The sequence below is a fragment of the Neomonachus schauinslandi genome, chromosome 10 (genome assembly GCF_002201575.2).
Source record: "Neomonachus schauinslandi chromosome 10, ASM220157v2, whole genome shotgun sequence".
Classification (NCBI taxonomy): domain Eukaryota; kingdom Metazoa; phylum Chordata; class Mammalia; order Carnivora; family Phocidae; genus Neomonachus; species Neomonachus schauinslandi.
In genome coordinates, this window is record NC_058412.1 from 56,374,832 (window position 1) to 56,393,579 (window position 18,748).

An 18,748-nucleotide genomic window follows, 5' to 3' on the forward strand; every position below is an offset into this window, starting at 1 on the left:
TGTCATGGTGGGTAGCATCCCTATCCATCCAGCTGAGCAAGTCACAAACCGAGAGGTCACCCCTGACACCCCCATCCTCTCCCCCCAAACCATCACTAAGGCTTGTCAACCTTACTACCTTACTGACTTCTACCACAGTTACCCAATTTCCTGAAAATCTCCCAGATCTCTTCTCTCCTCTATAACCTCTCACCAAGACTAGCACAGTAAGGCCCCTAACTGCAGCCACTTCAGCTCCCTACTAACCCGTTTCCACCCTGCTGCCAAAGACATGCTTTGAAATGCAGATCTGACTGGGTTATCCTCTCCCTGGGCTCTCCGTGCTGAAACCTCAAAATGACATTCCACTCTTCTTGGGGTTAAAACCAAAATCCTAACACCATGCAGACTGCATATGTTAGAATGTTTTTGGCCACAAAGGTCAGAAAGCCCTATCAAAATTGGCTTGAAATACAAGGTGATTTATTAGCTCCTTCAGAGGTAACTGGGGTAGTTCAGGCTTCAGGCATTGCATGATCAGGGCTCTAGCACCATATTCTGCTATTCTCTCAGCTCTGCCTTCCTTCCTAGATGTCAGCTGCATCCACAGCCCAGCTTCCTTTCGACCGGCCTCAAGTGGGGCACTTCTAGAGAAAAACAAAACAAAACAAAACAAAACTATGCCCAGCCATGAGATAAAATTCATTCCCTTCAGCCTGAGCCAACTGAGACCATGTGCTCATTCCCAACCAAAAAATTCCTAGTGGTATGTCACGCATCGAGTCTTTTGGTTCTCTGTCCCTGGTGGGAAATGAGTCCTTTACTATAAACACACATTGAAACCATGCTAAAAGATACCATTGGTTTTATTTTAATAATGCTCAACTCTGAAAAATATGAGAACTAACCATCAACCTTAAAGCTGCCCATTGTCCTTGATGATGGATCTGGGACTAGAGGTGCCCATGGGAATGACCTCATGATAATGGGCAGTAAGAGCAAGGTGCTGGAGGATGGATGAGGGAGGAAGGCAAGAGACAAGGGGCTTGCTGGCCTTGTCAGAGATGGACTTTGGATGGTGGAATGGAAAAGGTAAGAAAATGGTGCTGTAGCATCTTCTGTGCCCTGAGATTGCATTCTTAATCTTCTCCTTGTTCTCTTTCTGAAAATGGACTTTGCCACCAAAGGAACTGAAAGCAGGGACTCAACAACTATTTGTACACCCGTGTTCATAGTAGCATTAGTCACGATAGCCAAAAGATGGCAACAACCCAAATGTCCATTGATGGACGAATGGCTAAACAAAATGTGGTCTATACACAAAATGGAATATTATTCGTCCTTAAAAGGGAATGACATTCTGATGCATGTGTCTATGTGGATGAGCCTTAAAGATATTCTAAGTGAAATAAGCCAGACACAAAAGAACAAATACCGTATAATTCCAGTTATATAAGACTCCTAGAATAGCCAATTGGTACAGACAGAACGTAGAATAGTGATGGGGCCTGGGGGTGGGGGTACAGAATGGAGACTTACGTGTAGAATTTCAGTATACGGGATGATAAAGAAGTTCCAAAGATGGATGGTGGGGAAATTTATACAACAATGTGAATGTACTTCATGCCACTGAATTGTACAGTTAAAAAATGGTTAAAATGGTAAGTTTTATGTTATATATATTTTATCACAATAAAAAAATAAGTACTCAGTTCATCTTCCAGGCATTGAGGGCACAACAGAGGGGTGACAGGAAATGCTCAAAGAATGATGGCAGATTGATTGGTCTGTCTGGATAAAAGACATCTTTAGTGATATGCTTTCATTTTGGCCCTGCTGGGGAAGAAAAATTTTTCTCTATCTTTCAAGGTTTTTTCTTTTTGGCTGGACAATGAATTAAATTGACATGAGAAAGATTAGCAGGAGAAAATCAAATTTAAATACATACTAAGGGGCTTCATAGGAATATGAGGCCTGTAAGCAGTCAGGCAATTGAGGCTTATACGGTACCTGGAGCTAAGGAGAAGTGGGTAGGGGTCTGGGATCACAAAGGGAAGGAAGACAATTCACAGGAAGATGAAAAAGAGTAAATGTTCGGTAAATAAATGTTTGCTGCGCCATCCAGAAACAGTGGGACACGGAGAGGAATTTTAACGAACAGACTTTGCTAAGTTCCTCCCCATCTGCCACCCTTAGTTCATATTATGCTCTGGTTATCTAGGGTGATAACCTCCCTTCCTGGAGAAGGTCCTCCATCTAAATTGTTGTAGGCAGTGAGAGGAAGGTCGAAGGTTCTTCCTGAGCCTTCTGTTTCTTCAAAATAATCAGCCTACAATAATCCACGTGCTGAAGAGACACATTTTGGGGTGGCGAATTTTGTCCCCTACCGGCCCCTGACGATGCTAACTGTGACGATGAGGAGGAGGCTCGAGCCTGCCAGGGACAGAGCCGTGAGGCAGCCGTGTGTGAGAGCCTGCCCCCCCCAGTCCCGCAGGCGCTGTGTGAGGGAGTGGTGCCTAATTCTATTCTCTGCAGGGTGGACCCACAGAGGGAGGGGAGGTGGAGAGGGGAATTTCCTTCTGTCAGGCAGGAAAATAGCGTGAGGAAACAGAGCTCTCCTGCTCTTTGAATGGAAAATGTCTCTTTCCGACCTCATTTTAGAGAGCTGCCCCTGCCCACCTCACATTGCCAGAGGGATGATGGGACAGCTGTCACCAGTTGCGTCTGACTCATTAGTTTATCATCTCTCCCCACCCCTCTCCCGAACCCCCTCCCTCCAAACCCACCCACCCTGAAAATGCCTCAGCACCGTGGACTATTTTAAGAGCTGAATTCCCTGTCGGCATGGCAACTTCCTGGCTGTACCTCTTGTCATAGCTGCCTAGATGGAAGAGAAGCCACCTTTCACCAGGGCTCCAGCCAGCCTACAGCGGAGAGGCTTCGCGGATCAGACGTGGCCAGAGGGTGGACATCGAGTGTAGGTCCCAGATCTTTCTTTGTGCATTTGCCTGTTTTACAGCCTGTTAGCAATGCAAAAACCATTCTTAGCTGACCAGCCAGACAACAACAGGCACCCCGCCAGAGTAGGCCCAAGGACCATAGTTTACCCACCCCCTGCTGTAGGACAAGAACAGCAGGTGCTCACACTTGCTGGGTTTCTCATTGTGGAAGTTTGAAAGATTTGGAAGGGTACGGGGGCGACATGAGTAAAAGATGGGAAGGGAGTTATGGAAGAAGGACAATGGGATTCATTCATTTTTAAAAATGTCCCCCAAATATCTACATTTTATTATACTTTAGAGGTTTATTTATAGTCTTCTTGTGCTTCGAAATGAAAGTCTTAAGACTATGCCATCTTTACCACATCCCAAATAAGGACTGAGGCTTATAATCTATTAGTTCCTTTTGTAGAAAATGGTGTTTATTTTTTAATCTCTCATCATTCTTCACAAAGACCAGATTTTCTTCAGATATGCTGAATTTTTTTTTCTTTTTTGCCTAAATTTTTTTAGAAAAAAAATTTATTTTATTTTATTTTTTTAAAGATTTTATTTATTTGACAGAGAGAGACACAGTGAGAGAGGGAACACAAGCAGGGGGAGTGGGAGAGGGAGAAGCAGGCTTCCCACAGAGCAGGGAGCCCAATGCGGGGCTCAATCCCAGGACTCTGGGATCGTGACCTGAGCTGAAGGCAGACACTTAACGACTGAGCCACCCAGATGCCCCCGGAAAAAAAATTTTTTTAATTCACTTCAGGGGCACCTGGTTGGCTCAGCTGGTGGAGCATGCAGCTCTTGATCTCAGGGTCGTGAGTTCGAGCCCCACAGTGGACATAGAGATTACTTTTAAAAATTTTAATTTACTTTAAATTTTTAATTTACTTAGAAATTTTTGCTCATTATAAGACATTTTAAGCATACTCAGAAAGAATAATAAAATGAACTACATGCTTCCATGTACCTGACATTACTGGTTTATTTTTAAAGGGTATTTCCATGTAAATTAAAGAAATGGTTTGTACTTTCTTAAAACATGGATTAAAAGGGGGAAAACCATTTGCAAATATAGTTGAATAGAATCCAGTTCTAGGCCCTGCCTGAAAGTGATTGGCGAGGGGAGGGGTAGGAGGAACATCTGTAGGAAAGAAAAGGGGATCACTCTTTGATGGTTACCATGGAAACCACTAGGTTAAGATGGTTGAGTTTGTTTATGGGGCAATGAGGTTCCTGCTAATGGAGTCTGGGTCAGAGCTGTAGGAGAAATCCTTAGGCTGGTCCCTAAGGATATCTTGCTGCCTCTGAAACTCCCTTCCACCCCCCCCCAATACTGTTCTCAGTATCCTCACATTGAGGATACTTTCATTCTGAATTTCTAGGGTTTGATTAAAACAGAGGCACTTTGGTGTTTCCTTCCTCGATTTTAGGGCTTGCTTTTTGTATTGAGGAAGCCAGAGTCAAAATGTTTGTTGCATACTCACTTTGAGGAGTTCTGAGATTTGATAGCAGACCACCAGAGTCCTGTTTACAGCAATAGCACGCCAGGGGGAGGAGGGGTACCTCCGTGGAAGAAAGTCCTGGAAGGACAGGTGGAGGTCTTAGGGTATTGACCCCCACACTACAGTGCGGGAAATATACTCCCTAAGAGCAGGGAATCCAGCCTAAGCCTTGATACTCAGAGGCTCTGGATTCTTTCCCCCTTCGGAAGGAACTTGACCCCAACGTAGAATATCCATCATTCACCAATGTCCAGGGCTGCTTTAGACATCAGATTACTTGCTATGGGGCATACCAGTAGGAAGTGCAACTTTGGCATCGTGCTCCTTGGACTTGGGTCCAAGCCGCAGCACGTATTATTTCTACCGTGACAGACTCTCTCTGTCACCTACTAATGGGCTTGGTGGGGGAAACGAATACACAAGATAAACGGCAGGCACAGAGGCAGAAGCAGGCTGGAATTACTCATCCAGAGGTAAACATGAGCAGAGGGACAGACAGAAGGCCGCCGAAAACCGAGACAGATCCCCACAGGGACGGGCTTCCAGCGCTGGGATCCCTAGACTCCATCGAGGTCTTACCCTAGTTGGGCCTCCTGCAGCTCCCGAGGGAAAAGGCTGCGCAGACGAGGCACGGCCAGCAGGGGGCGCGCGGGCCCGGGATCTCGGGAATCCGGGGCTGCGGGAGGGAAAGGGGCGGCGCGGTTGGGGGTGCGGGGTGGGGTGTGCAGGCAGGGCGGGCTCAATACCCGCTCTCCCCGCAGGGTGTTAGCTAGCAAACCGCAAGGACAGGTACCTCCTGGGCAGCTGCTTTACCTGTCCGTATCTCCCCACGAAATCAGAAGTTCCTTGAGGGTAGCGACTGTGTTTTCGTCCCTTACTTCCTCAACTGCACGCGTCCCTTGTCCCCATCCTAGGTTTGCTGAGCAGAGTCAAAGGATGCATCCTCACTCTGGAAGGCGGGAAGGGAGGACCAAGAGGAGGGATGGGAACGGCTGTGGCGGAGCTTTGAGGCAGCTGTTCTGGAAAGGAGTGAGAGATGTTAGATTGTCAGCAGGGTGGAGCCCAATCATTGGCTGGGGGTAGGTGGCGTGGGGTTTACCCTAGAAAACGTTGGGGGGTAGAGCCTATAGGACAATCTACAATTTGGGGAAGAAATACGGCTGCGGTCCTCAAACTTCTTGATCTCTGCACTCCTTTATACTCATAAATATTATTGAAGACTTCAAAGAGCCTTTTATTTATGTGGGGTCAAATTTACCATATTAGAAATTAAAACTGAAAATTTAAAAACACTTATTTACTTAAAATTACAATATTAAACCTACCACATTAACATAATTTTAAAAATAACTGTATTTTCCAAAACAAAACAAAAAAATGTTAGTGAGAAGTGTGGCACCATTTTACATTCCTGCAATTTTTAAAAAATGTTTAGCTTAATAAAAGACAGATGGAGTCTCATATCTGCTTTTGGACTCACTCTGTTGTGATATCAGACAGAGTTTTCCCAAAGCACATAGCTTCATATGGTCATGAGAAGATGAGAGGGGAAAAAGGCAAATAACATTTTATTATGAAAATAGTTTTAACCTTGTGGACCCTCTGCCCATTTTGATATTAAGTAGAGTATTAACTGCATACAGTGTTATTTTTGGATAAGAATGGAAAGATTTTTTGTAAAACAAAGGTTGCCTTTGGTGAGGGCTAAGGGCTGAGGGCCAGGCTGCCTTGGAATTCACCCACTGGCAAAGATGCGGCCTCCATGGCCAGTGGTACCAGGAAGCAGGGCCTCAGCTGGTGTAGACACATGCCTGTTTATATGTCCACTCACATCCTATGGGTGTTAGAACTCTATTGCAGCTGACATTTTGCCTGCTGTTCCGTGTTGAGCTGGCAGAAGGGTGGCCAGACTCCCTCTCTTGAGGCCAAAAGCATTTTGTGGCTTCTTATCAATTCAAAAAGATTTCAAAACAATGCCCCACTCACCTCACACCCGTTAGAATCACTGTCATCACAAAGATAAGAGACACTGAATCACTATATTGTACACGTGAAACTAATATTACACTGAATGTTAACGGGAATGTAAGTAAAAACTTAAAAAAAAAGATAAGAGATAATAAGTGTTGGCAGAAGATACGAAGAAAAAGGACCGCTTGTGCACTCTTGGTGGGATATAAATTGGTGCAGCCACTGTGGAAAACAGTATGGAGGGTCCTCAAAAAATCAGAAGTAGAACCACCACACGATCCAGCAATCTCACCTCTGGATGTACATCCAAAGGAAATGAAAGCAGGACCTCAAAGAAATATATGCCTTCCCATGTTCTTTGCAGCATTATTCACAACAGCCAAGGTATGGAAACAACCTAAGTATTGAGCAACAGATAAACGGATATATATATATACATATATATATATGTATATATACACACACACACACACACAATGGAATATTACTCAGTTACAAGAAAGAAGGAAATAAGACAAATACTGTATGCTATCACTTACATATGTGAGGTCTAAAAAAGCCAAATGCATAGAAACAGAGTAGAATGGTGGTAACCAGGAGCTGGGGGTAGGGGAAATGGGGAGATGTTGGTCAAAGGGAACAAACTTTCAGCCATAAGATGAATAAGTTCTGGGGATCTAATGTACAATAGGGTGATTATAGTTAATAATACTGTATTGTATACTTGAAAGTTGCTAAGAGAGTAGATCTTAAATGTTCTCGCCACAAAAAAAAAAATATATATATATATATATCATTATGAGACGTAATGGAGGTATTAGCTAATGCCATGGTGGTAGCATTATATACATCAGTGTATCAAATCAACACATTGCACACCTTAATGTTATATGTCAGTTATATCCCAGTAAAGCTGGGGGAAAAAAATAACACAATGGCCCCAGCCTCTCCATGGCCCCAGGCCTGCTCTGGAGGTCTGTGCAGAATGCCCCAGTTTGAATGAAGAGGCAATGTGGGGAGATTTGCAGAGTCGAGTTAGAGATGAGGAAAGTTTCTTTCCAGTTAATTCCCTCCAAGGACACCTACTGTGAATGATTATCCTAATCATCTGTGGAATGGCATAAGAATACTGATTCCTGGTCTCACTGCAGATCAACCAGGGATAAAGGCTAGATTTTAAAGCTTCAGGCCCATTCTCAACTCTCCTCTAGCCCTGTCTACCAACTCTAAAGACCGTCCGTTCTTTGGCACCTTGCAATCATTTGGGGCACTTATTTAAGATTTTGAATTCCCCAGGCCTAATCCCTAGAAAGCCTGGTACCCAAGCTTTGGTAGATCTGGGCTGGGCACCAGAGCACCTTGGGCACCAGCAGCCCAGGTCATTCTGATATAAATGACCCAGGGCCACCCTTTGCCTCCAGGTTGTCGAAGCCCTGTGTGTTACAGTCTGTGTGTCACTGAGATTTTAGGGCCCCACTCAGATCACCCTCAGCCTTACTTCCTTATCCTTTGAACAATCACACCCTTTCCTGGGGGTCCAAATTTGAATTCCAGGGTTGACAAATCTCATTTGATGCAGGTGACCATCTTCCTCCCCAGTCCCAGAACTACACCTTCCCCGAAGATCCCCATCTTCTCAAACTCCGTCCGGGCTCGGGCCCAAGCACTGTCTACACTATGTAACCCCCGCCCGCACACCTAACTCCACACTTCGAATCTAGGCGTGGGGCAATGTGTTTGCAGATGGACACACATCCATCTTTCAGAAGAGCTCAGCTAAAAGTGCAGCAGGCAAAAACAAAAACAAAAACAAAACCCAAAACACCACTCAGCTTTCTTCACACCAGGAGCCCGGCTTCTGCTTCTCCTCCCCGCCGCCCCCACCCCGCCCCCCTACCCTTGCTATAGAGGATACTTTAGTCCCATCATCACAGAAGTAGCTGCTCCTCCCCCTCCCCAGGCCCTGCGTTTGAAGGGCTTCCTGTCAGCCGGCTCACTTCCTAGCAGGACTCCAGGACCCTGGCTCCCTAGGGATAGTCCATGGGTCCCTGGAATCTGCTCGGCAGCCAGCTGACCTCATCCTCTGCTTTGCCTCTGGATTCACATTTACTTTGCGTGGCTCACGTTTATGAAATTAACTCATTTCATGAATTGCGTAAAGCATCGAGTTGTGATGAGTGGATTTTTTTCTCAGTTGTGTCTAAACACGCACAAGCAGTCATGGAACTGGTTTTGTGGTGTCTTTAGAAATCCCTGCCCAGCATCATTCATTTTCTGCTGTCGTCTGAGTGCTATGGGAACCATCCACGAAATCTGGAGCTCTTCACTGTCAGCTTCGAAGACTCGGATTCTGGGAGAGACGTGGTGAAAATGATGAATGCACACAAAGCGTGGCTATCTCCCAATTTGGGACACCCTGGCTGCTCCTGGGCCGGTCACAGCCGAATTTCTGGGGGTGGGCCTATGCTTCCCCAGGGATTGTAACTGGCAGCCAGACTGAGGAGCACCACCCCACTCTTGGAAACATCTTCCCTTCTGCACTAAGCGGTTTGTCACCAGCTAGACCCCAAGACCTGACCTTTACTGCTCACCTGCTTGTATCCACTGACCTTTGTCCCACATTTTTCCTTAAGCTCTTCTTTCCAACTTTATCTCTTCACTCAGGCAAAAGACCCAAGGGGCCTAGGATCCCACGATGGAAGCCATGGAAACAAAAACTACCCCTCAAGCACTAACAGCTGCCCAGACAGAGAATCCCAGCTGGCCCATACCACCCAGTTTGAACTTAACTCCCCACTCACACCTGTGCAGATGGACCTTGGAGGGACCCATAGAATGACTGACAGTTACCTTAACCTCATTATAATACTAAAATCTTCACCCAAGGAGGAGAGCAAGCCTCCTTTACATAACCCACAGTGCAGGTATCGGCCTTAAGGCCTCTCCTTATGGCACGTGGCAGCACCTCATACCCACCTCTAGGGATGATGATAAGGCTCCCCTTTCTAAATGTTCATCCTAACCTTAAATAAAAGGAACCCGTTCATTCTTGCTTGGGGAGTCATGGCTCTGGAAGTTATTCCCTGTGAGCTCCTTATTTGCTGTAAATCAAGTCTCCTTTGTGCAACAACTCACCTGGTATAATATCTGTCTGTGACTCAGCAAGGAGTGAACTCACGTTAGTTCAGTTACAGGGTGACTTGGTTTGCAAGTCATCCAAAAGAAGTTGGTTTCATCCAAGGGGGGAAAAATCATCAGAATGAAGTCCTTGAGGGAGTTCAGGACATACCACCCCAAATAGGCTGCTTTGGTATATTGATTCTTTCGAGCTGAAGGCACTTGAAAAAACAGCAGATGCAGGGAGAGGCTCTCTTGGAACTGCCCTCCTCTGCCTAAAGACAAAGCCTGCAAAAGGAACTCGATTGTCCTAAATCCCCAACCTGGGAGTTTCATCCACCGGGGAAGACTGACTCCTATCCCAGGAGAGGAGACTTCGAGTCCACACCACCCCTAGACAAACGTTGTCACACCCTCATACCTCCCGTCTGCTCTTCTGAAGGCCCATTCATCTTTCCCCAAAGCATTTACTCTCCCCTAAGCGACCTGCATCTCCCTCTCCTTCTCTATTCAGATGGTATATAAGCTCTCAAGTCTCATCTGTTTTTCAGGTGTTCGCTTTTTTTCCCGCTGTGATGCCCTTGTCCACGTAATATTAAAAATTAATACATGTGTATATCTTTTCTCCTGTTCATTGTCTGCTGTCAATTTATCTCATAAACCCAGCTATCGAATCTAGGAGGGTGGAGGGACAGTCTTTCCTCTCCTACATCCTCATTCATTCTTTCTTTCTTTCATCAGATATATATTGAGCACCTACCTTGCCAAGTTGTACGCTAAGTGTTAGAGATACTAGGTTGAAAATGAAATAAAGATCAGGCCTTAGGAGGTATTGTGGAGGGACCAGACATTAAACCAGCCCTGGCAAGGAGAGCTCAGCTTGTTCCCCAGGTTCCTGGCCCATCCTGGTGGACTGAGGAAAGGAGGGCTCTGTGAGTGACAAAGGATATTTTTGGGAAAAAGTATTCATCCATGGCAATTTCTCAGCACCTCTGGGAAGGGCAATTGCAGGGACAACACAGGTTCTGTGTCCCATGGGTGCCAACATTTTTAAAGCACAGGTTCTTAATTTCTTCATATTATGCTTTATATGCTCTGTGGGACGCACTGCTATTACAGATCTTCCTCGACGTAAGATGGGATGAAGTCCCAATAAACCCATCATAAGTTGAAAATATCGTAAGTCAAAAACGCATGTAATACAGCTAGCCTATCTAACTTCACAGCTTAGCCTAGCCTGCCTTAAATGGGCTCAGAACACTTACATGAGCCTACGGTTGGGCAAAATCATCTAACAGAAAGCTAACTTTATAATTAACTGTTGGATATCTCATGCAATGTATTGAACACTGTCCTGACAGTGAGAAACTGCATGGTTGGATGGGTGCTGAGTAAGTGTTAAGGGCCGTAAGTTTAAGTGTAAGTGTATGGGCCGTTGACCCTCTCGCTGACCCGGAGCTGCGGCGGAGAGTTGTGCCGAATATCACCAGCCTGGGAAAAGATCCAAATTCAAGATTCCAAGTATCGTTTCAACTGAATCTATATCACTTTTGCACCATCGTAAAATCGAAAGTTCCTAAGTCGAACCATCCTAAGGAGGGGGCCATCTGTACTCCCATCTTATAGACAAGGAAACTGAAACGCAGAGAGAGGAATTCACTTGTCTGTCGGATTTAGAGCCCTTCTTGTAAGAGCTAATCTTTTTTTTTTTTTTAAGATTTTATTTATTTGAGAGAGAGTGAGCAGACAGAAAGAGTGCACGAGTGGGGCGGTGGGGAGGAGCAGACTCCCGCTGAGCAGGGAGCCCTACACGGGACTCTGGGGACTCGATCCCAGGACCCTGGGATCAGGACCTGAGCCAAAGGCAGAGTGTGCCACCCAGGCGCCCCTGTAAGAGCTAATCTAGAGAGATGGGCTTCAGCGAAGGAGCCAGGTTTCAGGTGCGACCAGCAGAGCTGCTAGCTGGGGCCTGTCTGTGTTGGCAGTGGTGGGAGGGGGCTTCAGAGCCGGGGTGGGAGGTGGTGCTGGTGGCCTCAGCAGTCCTGGTGGGCAGCCAGTGGTCACCTCATGGCATAATGGTGGACACTTACTGGGCACTTATGATGGGCCGGACACCACCTAAGTAACTAGTATAGATGAACTTAAATTTGATAGTTACAATTCCCATTTTTACAGATTGGGAAACTGAGGCCCAGAGAGGTCAGATAACTGTTTTCCTAGGTCACATGTCCGATAAATATGGAGCCAGGATGCGAGGCCAGGCGTGTGGACTGCTGGGCTTGTGTGCTTCAGAACTGTGCTCTTCTGGGGGGTGTACGGGACGTAATATCCTGAGGTGTGCTTCGTCTATGGGTCCTGCACCCCAGGAAGGGAGAGGGCAAGCGTGACAGATTGCAAACGTGGCTACAGGACTCTGTGGCACCTTCCTTCACTCTGTGGGCATGCTTGGGGAAGAAGCCGGGGCAGGCGAGCTTGCCGGATGAGACACGCAGGGCCCAGTGACCCTTCGCTCCAGCGGAGCCTGCTCACCACCAGGTGTGAGTGAGGCCGTCCTGAGCTATCCAGTGACCTGCTAGCTCACCACAGACACATAAGTGAGCCCAGCAGAGCCTGTCTAGAAAGCACCCCCCTGATCCACAGAGCCATGAGTAAATAAATACATGTTTCTTGTTCGAAGCCACTGGGTGGCTTGTTATGTAGCAGTAAATACAGCAAGAAATACCTCGAGGAGAAGGAAGATACGAGGTTAGAGGAATTCCCACCAGGCAGGATGGATACGTAGAAATCCTTCAGGCAGGGGAAAGAGATGCAGAGGAAAATGACAGGGGAGAACCGGCCTGGGACCCTCAGGACCCAGCGCCCTCTCCTCTTCTGGCTTCCACCAGGTGAAGGAATGGCAGTACTTTTCTGGAAAGAAATCACAGATGGTCAGTGAGGAAGCTGAAAGCAGGAGTACTCGGCCGCCTTTGGGAAGGCAGTCCCGGAGCAGTGAGAGGTGGCTGCCTCTTAGCAGATGCTGTGTTGAGTGTGGGCAGAGGGAGGACCTGAGAGAGCCCCCTCCACTCTCCCTGGGGTCCTGTGCTCCCTCTGGGGTAGCAGGCATCCAGACAGTAAGCTCTCCGAGCCTAAACTCAAGCAGCCGCGTGAGAGCGAAGAGTGGACAGAGGGGAGAAATGTTGAGGATGTATCAGGGACAGGAAAAGCTGGAGCCAACTGATCTGGAGGGACTGGCCACTGGGAGAGGGTCGGCCTAAAATAACACCCCTGTTCAGAGTACAAACGGATGCCGGGCAACAAACAATACCGAGGGGAAGAGTAAATGATACTTATTAAATGTCCTCACCATCTAAAATGTACATATTATGGTACAATCATGTCTTTTTGGTCCTGACGTTGGTAATTTTTTGACACAGCCTGCCATCTGCCCTTGTTTTGAAGGGTCACCCCTCCTTGAAGAGCTTGAATTTTAAAGATTTTTATTTTTTATTTTATTTTGACAGAGAGAGACACAGCGAGAGAGGGAGCACAAGCAGGGGGCGTGGGAGAGGGAGAAGCAGGCTTCCCGCGGAGCAGGGAGCCCGATGCGGGGCTCAATCCCAGGACCCCGGGACCATGACCTGAGCCGAAGGCAGACGCTTAGCGACTGAGCCACCCAGGCGCCCCGAGGAGCTTGAATTTTAAAAAGAATCAAAGCCTGCAGGTAAAATGGAGATGCTGTACTGGTAGAATTTCAGGCAGTCATCGAAAGTGCAACAAGGGTTTTTCTTTTATGTGGGCCCCTTCCCTGGGCTCTTGGCCTCAGTGCCAGCTACGGAACCCCAAAAAGGGGACCTCGGCGTCGGACGCTTTCGACTCGCTTCCTCCAAAGTTGCCCCGGTGTCTCTCAGACTCGGGGCAGCGGCTCTGTCCCCGGGACGGCCGAGGCCGCGCGCCGCCGCCAGAGGGCGCTGCGCTGTGGCCGGGGGCGTCGCGGCCGCCGGGCGTCGGGCCTGGCGTGGGCATTTTTGTGTGGTTTAAATACCAGCGTTTACTGCTCACTCTTTCCCCAAACATGTGTCTAATTTGCCCGGTATCTCTTCTACGTGAAAAACTTGAGAAGGAAAAAAAATTCATACTTAACTTTAGTTCCAGGGTCGCCGAAGGGGTTTGACACCAAATGCAGTTTTGTTCCAGAAACCTCGGAGCCTGGGGCCCGAGCAGCCAGCAAGGGCTCCCCAGACGCTGCCCCTGGGTGAGGACGGAGGCACTCAGAAACGAGCACACCGAACCCAGCCCCTGGAAATGCTCTTGCTAACCAGCCGCAAGGCCGCAGGCTGGCCTCTCCAGGGGAGGACGGGTTTCGGGCGGGGCTCTGGAGCTGGTGTCCGCGGCCGGGCGGAGGGGCCACGCCGCACCCCGAGCTCCCGCGGGGCCCGGGGTGGTGTGCGGCGCTTGGGGGAGCGGGGCGCGCGGCCGGGGCTGCGAGGTTCCGCGGGGGGCGGGGGGGGGGCAGCAGTGCGGGCGCAGGGCGAAGTCGGGGAGGCAGAGGGCAGGAGCTCCGGGACGAGAGCAGAGGGGGAGTCCTGTCTGCTGGGGGTGGCGGGGCCGGTTCCTCGGGCCCAGGTGGAAGCTGACAAGCCTGACCGCCACAAATAGAAGGCATGGGCGAAAAGACCCAAAGAGCTTTCTGACTGCTGGGAGGTCTCAGGCAGTTAAAGCTCCTAATCCCTGGGGCGGGAGCTGGGGTGAGGTTGGGGGGGTGGGGAGTGTCTTGATTGGCGGCTAGGTTCTGTTTTTGAGACCTGACCAAAAAAAAAAAAAAAACCCCCTCCCCCGGGGAGATTTTTCAGTCACTTTTTTCCTGCAGGAAGCTGCTTCTTGTTGGAGCCTCCTGGGATTGGCAGAGTTAAAATCCTTTAACCCAGGATGCCTTGGGCCTTTTGTTCAGCTCTGACAATGGAATTGGGTGGAGGGGGCTGGGAAGGCAAGTAGCTGGGTCCGGGTGTATCCATGGGGTGGGGGTCTGGTAAAGCTGTGTGCAGTCACTGGGTGAAAAAGCAATTTAGTCGTGTGTGTGTGTGTGTGTGTGTGTGTGTGTGTGTGGTGTGGTTGCAGGGAAAGTGTAAGGGAGCCCAAGGCATAGGGCACCAGCTCGTTAACACATGTGTATGAGCACCTGCTGGGCACTCAGCAAACCCTTAATTACTCAGGGAGACCTTCCAAAACTGGGAACTCAATACTGGTCCCTAAAAGGTTGGGTAATGGGTTTTTCTTGCATCTGAAATCCGAGGGAATGGATCTCTGGCTCCCCTGGGCTCCCAGATTCTTCTAGATGTCTTTGTCTTCTAAAATTCTGTTCTCCCACAGGACAGCACTTAGTTAAGGACGCTCAGAAATGCATACCCTTCAACCATATTCATCATCTGAAAACTGTTGCTTTGAATATATCATGCCCTTGACTCATAATCCTCAGCAGCACCCACTAATTCAAGGGATTTGGAGTGACCACTTTCAAGCCCTCCCAACCATGCAGACTTTTCTTCCCCAGCTCCCCAGGGGTGTTGTCCCCCAAGCCAGCCTGACCCCTCCCTTGGAAATGTCTTGAATTCTCCAGCCTCCCTGTGGGGCCCTGCAGTTGACTTCCTGGGATACCCTTCCCCTCTTCACCATCTAGGCAGTCATGTCCCTTCTCCATTCAGTTCTAGCATCAGTGGGTCAGCCAACATGCATTACTGAGAGTCCACTATGTGCAAAGCATGTTCTGGGCCTGGGGAATACATCAGAGATCAGGACAAATACCGGCCCGTGAGGATTTTATGTTCGAACGGGAGGGAAGAGAGAAGACACAAAGTCAAACAACTTCTCTTGTTGATAAGGACGACAGAGAAGCTAAACTAATGTGCTAGAGTAGGGATCTTGGAAGTGGAGTGGGGCTGATGGTGCTGCTTTAGTTAGACAGGGAAAGTCTCTGTGGAGGTGACTTTTGAGACTTTATGGATGGGGAGGAGGCAGCCCTGTGAAGATCTGGGGAAGAGTGCTCCAAGCAGGAGGAATAATGAGGGCAGAGCCCTGAGGCAGACATGCACTGGTTGTGTTCCAGAGACACCACGGAGACCACTGTCACTGGGACAATGGGAACAAGGAGATTTGAGGGGCTCTGAGGACATAGGCAGGGGCTAGATCATCAGTCCCTGTGGGCCAAGGTAAGGAGTGTGAGTTTCGTTTTGGTTGCAGTGGGAAGCTTTTGGAGCCTCTTAGCTGGGAGTGAACATATTTCATTTACCCTTTAGAAAGATCACTCTGGCTGCTTTGCAGAGCACGGTCTAGGAGCTGAGGAGAACAGTTGAGATGCGGTTGCAGAAGTCCTGGCAAGAAGAGATAAGACCAGGGTGGTGGCTGGAGAGATGGTGAGATGCAGTACTGATTTCTGGAGCAATTTTGGAGGTATGGTAGATAGGACTTACTGATGAGCTGACCTATGACAGAAGAGAGGAGTTAAGGATGACTCCTCCATTTTTAGGCTAACTGGATGGAAGGGATGCCCATGTTTGGGGGAAGCGGTGCCTCTGTAGTTCTGTTGTGGCCATGCCAAGAACTATCAGACATCAGCTGGACCTATGGAGGGAGGTTTGGGGTCTGGAATTCAGGGGTGTCTTGCCTTCAGACTTAAATTTGAGAACAAGCCTGTAGATGGTAGTCAAAGCTGTGACCTGGATAATTCCACTTGAGGAAAGAGTAAAGACAGAAGAGAGAGGGCTGACACTGAAGCCATGCCAACGTTTAAGGATCTGGAAGAGGGAAACCAGCTGAGAGGACTTAAAAGAACAACCTGTGAAGTTGGGGGGGAAACCACAAGATTGGGTTATAAGGAAACTAAGTAAAGGAAGTATTTCAAGAAGGAGGATGGATTGGTCTGTTATTGCTGGGTAACAAACAGCTACAAAAATCTCAGTGGTGTATAACAGTAAATATGTCTTTTACTCATGCATCTGTGGGTCATCTGGAGGTCAGCGAGATGTGATTGACCTTGGCCGAGCAGCTCTAAGCTGCAGTTGGGTCCGATTCTGTTCTATATACATGTCCCTTATCATCCTTGTACCAGCAGGGTGGTTAGGGCAGGTTTTTTCCCATGGGGATAGCATTGGCACAAGTAGGCAAGTAGAAACACAAGATGCCTCCTGCGGCCAAGGCTTAGAATTGGCACCATGGCACTTACTCCCTATATTCCGTTGGCTGAAACAGGTTACGCCGCCATGCCCAAAGTCAAGGGGCAAGAAAGCATACTCTGCCTCTAGTGGGAGCGACTGCAATATCACATAGAGAGAAATAGGGACAAGGGGCAGAGCGGCAAGAACTAGGACCACCCCAGGGTGGTCAAACCTGTTTAGTGCAACTGGAAGACTAGAGGAGACAAGGACCACAAGCTTGCCACTAGTCTAGTCAAAATGTGGGTCACTGGCCTTTTTAGTAAGAGCTATCACAACAGAATGGAAGGATAAAAGCCCCGTTGGAGTGGGTGGAGGTGAGAATGGGAGGCGAGGGAGAGGACTGTCAGTCTAGAGACGACTGTCTCAGGAACACTTGCTCTGCAGAGGGGCAGCAAAATAGAGTAGCTGGCAGGAAACACGAGGCTAAGGCTAATACATTTTTAAATTTAGGGAATTAAATCTTGTTTTATCGGGGCGCCTAGGTGGCTCAGTTGGTTAAGCGTCTGCCTTTGGCTCAGGTCCTGATCCCAGGGTCCTGGGATGGAGTCTCACATTGGGCTCCCTGCTCCGGGGGGAGTCGGCTTCTCCCTCTCCCTCTGCCTCTCCCCCGGCTTGTGCGCTCTCTCTCTGTCAAATAAATAAATACATAAAATCTTAAAAAAAGAAGAATTTAAAAAATAAAAATAAATAAATCCTGTTTTCCTTTGATGGGAAGGATCTAGTCGAGAGGGAGAAGTCGATGATGCATGAACGAGAGGGAATACTTAAGCTGTGAGAGGGAAGGGGCCCAGGGCACAGACGCAGGGGCTGGCCACAGACGGGTGCAGAGCATGCAGAACTGCAGACATTCTCATGGCTTTGGTGGCAGCAGGGTCACACAGTTGGTCTGATTGTACCTATTTTCTCTATGAAGGGTATCTGAGCTCACACGGAGAGTGAAAGAGGAAGGGTGTTGAAAATATGCAGAGAGAGGAGAAAGTGTGAAGTTGTTGCACTGTGGAGAGGGAAAAGAAATTTTCTAAGAAACTGTAGCAGGATTGTCCAGCAGTTCAAATGCCTATTTGAAATTTATGGCTGTAAATTTGAAGTGAGTCCATCTAGAGCAGCTGGGGAATTTTCTTCAGTGGTGCACAACTGCTCGGTTGCAGGTATGAAGTAAACAGTTTGATTTAAGCACAGTTGGGGTTTTGCCAGGTGAATACGATGGAGAGAGACCAATGTAAGGAAGTTAAGAATGTTTGCAAGGGAGATTTTGTGTGCTGGATCATGATATCTCAGCTGGCTGAGAAGTGAAGACCTGAGGGGAGACACATAGTGAAGGAACAGTAGCAGGATATGTTGGAGGTCTCAGGCGGAAGAGAAAGACTGGAGGGGGGCGGTGCGCCTGGGTGGGTCAGTTGCTTAAGCATCCAACTCTTGATTTCTACTCAGGTCATGATCTTGGGGTTGTGGGATTGAGCCCCACTGTCAGGCTCGGTGCTCAGTGGGGAGTCTGCTTGTGGATTCTCTCTCTCCCTCTGCCCCTCCCCCCACTCTCTTTCTCTCTCTAAACAAATAAATAAATCTTTTTTTTTTTTTTTAAGAAACACTGGAGGGGGTGAACAGGGGGTCTGACAGGTGGGGGGATCTTTGAATCTGAGATCTTGGGGATGGTGTTGATAGTCATGATTCCAAGGTCCAAGGTCCAAGGTATGTCCAGGAAGCTAAGGCAGGGCAGGAGAAAATATATTGCTAGGGCTAAGGCAGTCAAGGGAATTAGGGGCCGGAGTGTTGAGTGGATCATCAGCACTGATGCTGAGGTCACCAAGAATGATGACAGTGTAGGAGAAAGAGCCTGGTGCCAAAATCATAAGGGAACAGAGAAAGTGACCAGGAGGGTGATAAGGTGATACTAACTAGGAAAAGTGGTGGGTAGTAAACTCCATGCCTTCCAAAGGAGCCGGGTTTTTGAAGGCAGAAGAAACAGATTGGAAGTTTTCATGGTGAGTGAGGACCACTT

The 18,748-nt window shown here is 48.2% G+C and overlaps 1 long non-coding RNA gene across 2 annotated transcripts; it reads right to left on the reverse strand.

Annotated features, from left to right (window-relative positions):
- Positions 1-449: 449 nt before the first annotated feature.
- On the reverse strand, positions 450-12,543 carry LOC110588812. 2 transcript variants are annotated; one of them, XR_002480838.1, is made up of 5 exons: positions 12,285-12,543; positions 5,288-5,493; positions 4,457-4,552; positions 2,845-2,999; positions 450-626 (listed from the first exon to the last, which is right to left on the reverse strand). It is a non-coding gene; the product is annotated as an uncharacterized LOC110588812 (long non-coding RNA). The 2 variants fall into 2 exon arrangements; XR_002480837.1 differs by lacking the exon at positions 450-626 and having other exon boundaries at positions 2,769-2,999.
- Positions 12,544-18,748: the final 6,205 nt, after the last annotated feature.